Source organism: Neofelis nebulosa, chromosome 3 (genome assembly GCF_028018385.1).
Source record: "Neofelis nebulosa isolate mNeoNeb1 chromosome 3, mNeoNeb1.pri, whole genome shotgun sequence".
Lineage (NCBI taxonomy): Eukaryota > Metazoa > Chordata > Mammalia > Carnivora > Felidae > Neofelis > Neofelis nebulosa.
The window spans coordinates 202,463,065-202,469,412 of NC_080784.1; the positions used below are offsets into that span (position 1 = coordinate 202,463,065).

The 6,348-nt window shown below is 54.3% G+C and overlaps 1 long non-coding RNA gene across 1 annotated transcript; it reads left to right on the plus strand.

Moving 5' to 3' along the window:
* The first annotated feature begins 4,951 nt into the window (after nt 1–4,951).
* On the plus strand, nt 4,952–5,974 carry LOC131507860 (uncharacterized). The gene is made up of 2 exons (XR_009259755.1): nt 4,952–5,678; nt 5,764–5,974. It is a non-coding gene; the product is annotated as an uncharacterized LOC131507860 (long non-coding RNA).
* The last annotated feature ends 374 nt before the right edge of the window (nt 5,975–6,348 follow it).

Genomic DNA, 6,348 nt, shown 5'->3' on the forward strand with positions numbered 1-6,348 from the left:
AGGGGCGAGGGGCGGCGGCGCCGGTGACCGCGCTCGGGGCAGCCGGCAGGCGCGTGCCGCACGCTCCCGGCTGCAGCTCGGGCGACCACCCGGCGCCCGGCTCGCGGCGCGGCCCCGCCCCTCCCCGGGCCGCCCCTCCGATTGGCCCGTCCTCCTGCCAGTCAGAGGGAAGGCGCGGCACTCGCCCGCCCCCGCCCGGGGCCGAGGCCGGGAGCCGTTCGGCGGCAGCCAGAGGAGGTGCGGGGAGGCCTGAGCGTGCGCACTTGGCCCCGAGGCCCGCGCCGGGGAAGGGCCGGGGTCCCGCGGCCGAGCGCCCGGCGAGGCGCAGGGCCGCGGCGCCGGGCGGGTGGGAGCCGCCCTGGGGAGGGGCTTGCCAGCTCCAGTTCGGGCTGAAGGCCCCGGGAAGCCCGTCCCTGCCCTCACCTGGGACGGTGGGCATCGAAGGCCATCGGCGGTCAGGGAAGACACGACCTGCGCCTTTGTACACATGGAACTCTCAGGGTCCCGGGTCCCAGGAAAGGAAGTGTTGAAGGTGGCACGGCTAGCCAGAGGCAGAGCCAGGAGTCTCACGCCAGAGCTGACAGCCTTCATCGCGAGGCAAACCCGTGTCAGCAAAAAATAGTGGAACGAATAATGTGATGTCCAGCCTAGGCTTGAAGGAAGGGTAGGATTTCGTGAGGCAAAGATCCATTCATTCAATTCCGTTCCACAAATATTTAATTGGGCACCTACTATGTACCAGGGAGCCATTAAGATCTAGGGATACCGCAGTGAACAGACAGAAGGTCCTGCCCTCCGGGAGCTTATATTCTGGCAAAGAAAAGGAAGGCAGGAGCATTCACATAAGCATGAGAAAGCACCTTGATCGCAGGAAAGTGTGGCTTCTTTGAGAATCTAGAAGAGGGGGGTGTCTCCGGGCTACAGACAGGTGAGATGAATGGCCAAGAGGAGGGTGACCAGACGGGTAGAGGCCAGGGCTGTAGGGTCTCTGGCTACGGGAAAGAATTTGAGTTTATCCTGAGCCCATCTCACCAGGGAAAGTGGTCTGTGGGGGCAACGTCAGAGTTACGTATTTGAAGTGTGCTGATCTGCTGTCTGAACCACCCCTCCGGACCACCGGAGAGGCAGGTACCACCACTTTCTCCTCGCTAGGGATGAGGAGGCCCCGGGTCCCAGGATCCACAGCAGGTAGCAAGGTGGGAGCCAAGGGTCCAAACTTGTCCAGAACAGCCTTCCAGGTACCCTGAGACTCAAAAGTTCGTGAGCCCAGACCTCAAAGTCGCAGGGAGGCGGGTTTCAGCTCACCAAGAGGACAAACGTTCTTCTCAGAGATGCCACTCTCGAAGATGTGCTGAGCTCCCAGCCCCTCGACAGGCCGTCCACGTTTGAGGGTCTTGGGGAAGGGGTTCCTGCTGCGTTCCAGACGGGGAGCAGTCAGTGCCCACTAGCCTGCCTCTGCTGGGACCAAGCTGTTGGGGGTCAGGGGAGGGATCCCGGTTTGACCACTTACTAGCTGGTGACCTTAGGCAAGTGATTGACCCTTGGCTTTCCTCAGTTTCCTCGTCTGTAAAATGGACCTTAAAACAGTGATAATCGGTGGGTTTGGGCGGGGATTAAATGACCTAATATATATGGATCTCTGCTACTTCCTGAAGGCCGCCATCATAAATTACCACAGACCAGGGGCACCTGGGTGGCTCATTCAGTTAAGCGTCTGACTCTTGATCTCGGCTCAGATCACGATCTCACAGTTTGTGAGTTCGAGCCCCGCATCAGGCACTGTGCTGATGGTGCAGAGCCTGCTTGGGATTCTGTCGCTCCTTCTCTCTGCCCCTCCCCTGCTTGTGCTCTGTCTCTCAAAATAAAAGAAATGAACTCAAAACGATTTTTAATAAAAATAAAAATAAATTACCACAGACCAGGAGGCTTAAAAGAACAGAAATGTGTGCTCTCATAATATTATAGGGTAAAAGTCCCTAGTCCAGAAACTGTTAGGGGAAATTCTTTCCTGCCTTTTTCAGCTTCTGGGGCCTCCAGATGCTCCTGGGCTTGTGGCCACATCACTCAAATGTGGCTTCCCATGACTGTGGCTGCCTCCTCTGTCCATGCCTCTTCTTTTTTAAAACTTTTTGGGAGAGAGAGAGCATAAGAAGGGGAGGGGCAGAGAGAGAGGGGAACAGAGGATCCCAACTGGACTCTGTGCTGAGAGCAGAGAGCCTGATGCGGGCTCGAACTCACAAACCGTGAGATGGTGACCTGAGCTGAAGTCAGACGCTCAACGAACTGAGCCACCCAGGTGCCCCCCCATCTCCTCTTTTATGAAGATTCTTGTCAGTGGATTTAGGACCTACCGAGTTAATCCAGGATTATCTCACCTCAAGACCCTTAACTTAATCACATCTAATCACCCTTTTCCCAAGTAAGGCCACCCTCTCAGGTTCCAGGATGTTATTGTAAGTCACAGAATTATTAACTACAATTGTGATCATTCCTAAGGAGGGGGGAAAGGTGCGAAGCTAGCACATCCTGTGGAGCTTGGCGTGGTCTGAGGTCCGGGAGCCTTCCCTGAGGAAGTCAGCCCTGAGCCTCAGCTAGCTGGACAAAGAGGAAGCGAGCATATTCCAGGGATAGTGAACAGCAGTGTGAAGGTCCTGAGTTTGGACTTGACCCTCCGGTGGGAAGGGAGCCATCAGGAGTTCTGGAGGAAGGCCATGAGTGACCGGATTCAAGGAGGCCTGGTCAAGTACAGAAGGGCAAGGCAGGCCCCGCCAGCTCCATCAGGGATCCCGCAGACACAGACAGGCATCCACTGCACAGGGATGCTCTGCCCAGGCAGCAGGGACATGGCAGGGAGACAGCTTGTCTCTGCCCCGTGGCTCATGGGTCAGTGGGAGAGACCACAGTGGAGCATTATGATGGGGTACCCTGACTATACGAGTGCCAGGGAAGGAGCTCCTGGGACCACTTCAGGGAGTCAGGAGGGGCTTCCTGGAGGAGGAGACATGCGCACTGCAGCTAGACAAAGAGGGAGGAAGCGGGCCTTCCAGGCAGAGGGAACAGCATGTGCAGAGGGACCATAGAGGCACAAAGACTGAGACGTGGATTCCAGGCCTGCTGCCCCGTAGGGAGCACACGAGGTTAAGAGGCTGGCAAGACCGGATCACAAGGAGCCTGAAAGCCTCACTGGGACTTCTGGTCATCAAGGAATTTGGAACAGGCCATGACGCCCCTGGAGTTGGTTGGCAGACTCTGGCATCTGCATGGAGGCTGGGTGGGAAGGTGGAGGCAAGAGACCGTGGCGTTGGCTGAGACGAAGGAGGCTGAGGGTCAGAATCCGGGCGAGGTTTGATCCACTGTCCCAGGAGGACAGGTCAGAACCCTCTGAGTGGCACCCCCGCCCCCGACTAGGCTGATCCAACTTGTAAGACTTGCCTTCTGGGTGGTGAGCGGTGCTGGGGGAGGGGTACCCATGACAAGAGCAAACGCTGGTCAAGCTTGCTCCAAACAGGTACTGATGCAGGTACGCTGCGTGTACTAATTTAGTTAATCTGCACAACCACCCTGGGCACAGAGAGGTTAGGCAGCTTGCGCAGGGTCTCACAGCCAGGAGAGCCAGAATGCAATTGCTTCTGGGGATAAATAAACCATCACATTGATAATAACGACTCACGTTTACTGAGCACTTACTGTGTGCTGGGCACTGTCTGAGCTTCATTGAAATTAACCCATTTCAATCCCTCCCTCCTTATCCTTAGACACCAAGGAATGTAAAGGTTCAATAACTTGCCTCAGGGCACCAACTCAGTGGCTGAGTTGGGGATCGGAACCAGCAGACCTGGCTTCCACAGTGGCCGACACCGCTCAGGCTCTCTGTATCTCCTGAGTAGCAGAAAACTACCCCACTGCTGGTAAGATGCCCTGAGGTAGGGGGCACAGCAAAACCAGTGCCAGGTGAGGGGTGGGGAGCTCTGTGTCCCTGGGACAAGTCCCATTAGTGCTCTGAGCCTAGGTCTCCTTCCTCCCTGTCGAATAGAAATGGTGACACCACCCCCCCCCCCACACACACACACCTGCCAGACACTCCGGGATGTGAGTCCTGGTTCCACCATTGGCCCCCAGTGCCACCATCCGAGTGATGGGAAGAATAGGACCTAGGCATGTGATCATGGCGCACCTAAAAAAGTGAGGCTATTTGATGTGTGCACTGAACACTGCTGGGGTTCGTAGCAGAAAAGCTTACCTCGCTCCGTGTCCCCGCAGGCGCTGTTACTGTCATTTTCTGGAAGAGACAAAGGAGAGTCAGACAAAAGGATCTGGAAACTGCAGCCAGGTCTCCGACCCCAAGCCCACGCTGCCATCAACTCACGTTCAGATCCTAAAAGATGACGACGGGAATTATGCTGAGCTCAACAGCTGCGTGATTCCATTTATAGAACTTTATCAAAACGACGGGATTATAGAAATAGAGGACTGATGCGTGGCACCAGGAGTTGGGGAGGGGGAGGGTGGTGGCCATGTCTATAAAGGGGTAGCGGGATGGCACTGGGTTCTACCCCGAGGGTACCCTGTGGCGGTGCACAGGCCAGTCTACACGAGTGATAAAATCACACAGAACTAAGCTCGTGCACACATGCACCCGCGTGAGCTCAGGTAAAGCCACGGAAATCTGATTGAGGCGGGTGGATCGTATCCATGTAGGTTGCCTGGTTTGTGATGTTGTAACTATAGGTTTGCAAGGTGTTACCTTTGAGGGAAACCGGGTGAAGGGTATACTGGCTCGTTATTGTTTCTTACATGTGAGTGTCCAGCGATCTCAATACAAAAAGTTTATTTTTTAAAGAAACGGGATGATCACGAAGGTAGCTGCCCAAGGAGTCTCCTGCACAGGACAGGGCTTTGCCCCGGGGTGGGCACCGAGGGCCTGCGGATCTCCCTCCAGAAACAAGGTGGATCAGCCATGAGGGCTGGGAGGCCGGGCAGAGTGTCCAAGTTCTGCATCCCTTTCCGTGCCGGGGAGTCCGGCCTCCTGGGACGCAGCGTCCCCAGGCCAGGACATGCTCTTTCTTCTCCTCTACGCCATTCAAGGAAAACAGCTTTCTGTGGGCTATTTCTGGTTCTATGAATAATGCATGCTTATTGTAAAGAATTCAAACAGTACAGGCGGATATAAAGGAGACAACAAAGGTCACCTTGAATCTCGCCACACCGGGGTGACCCCCGAGAGCCTTCCGGTGACCAGGCCTCCGTGCCTCTCCCGTGTGCAGATACGTTCACATGAATGGACGTAATAAAAACATGATGGTTTTGTTCTGGACGCTTCCTCCTCCCCATTTCCACAGCACATCCCCCATGAGGTGGCCCCTGATAACCCCCTGGCTTACCTTCTCCCATATGTTTCTCCACAGACACACGTAAGTATATGCTACGTACCTACACACGTGCATTCACACACATACACGCACCCACAGGGGAGCTTGGGGGGTCAGTGTCTTACAAAAAGAATCCCTCCTAATCACATTTAACTGCTTCTTACTTTTCAGGCGCGCCAACACCTGCTGAAATCCGTGCTAGCTTCTTCAGGGAACTCGCCTCGTTCTTTTGAAAGGCTGATGACATCCCATGATGTGCGCCTTCTCCCTGCCCTTGCCGGCTAAGAACAATGGGCAGGAAATCTCCTGGTCAGTGTCAGTATTTTTCTTCCCACAGACTGGATTCCCAGGAGTGGAGTTACTGGTTTGAAGGCCTAAACTTTTATTTTAATAGATGCTGACAGATTACCTTCCCAAGATTCTGTGACACCTGACCCTTCTGCCTCAATGCACACAGTTCCCACCATCAACCGATGCCAGGGCACGCTGTAAACGTTGCCATCCTGATGAGTGCGAAGTGATCTGTCCTTGTGACTTTAGTTTGCATTTCCCTGCCTACTGGGGAATCGGGGAGAACTTGAATATATGTTTGACTTTAGAGGTGCTCTTTTGGGAATTGGCTTCTTACCCTTTGTCCATTTTTAGTTGGGGCTTTTGCTTTTGTCCTTTGGGCGGGGGGGGGGGGAGTGTTTCCAGGGTTTTTAAAAAAATTTTTATTGAAGTATAGTTGACATATAATGTCATATTGGTTTCAGGTGTACAATATAGGGATTTGGCAATTCTATACATTATTCAGTGCTCACCACAGCAGGTGCGGTCTCCACATGTCACCATAAACGTTATCACAGGGTTATTATTTTTATTTCTTTAATGTTTATTTATTTTTGAGAGAGAGAGAGAGACAGAGTGTGAGTGGGGGAGGGGCAGAGAGAGGGAGACACAGAATGTGAAGCAGGCTCCAGGCTCTGAGCTGTCCGCA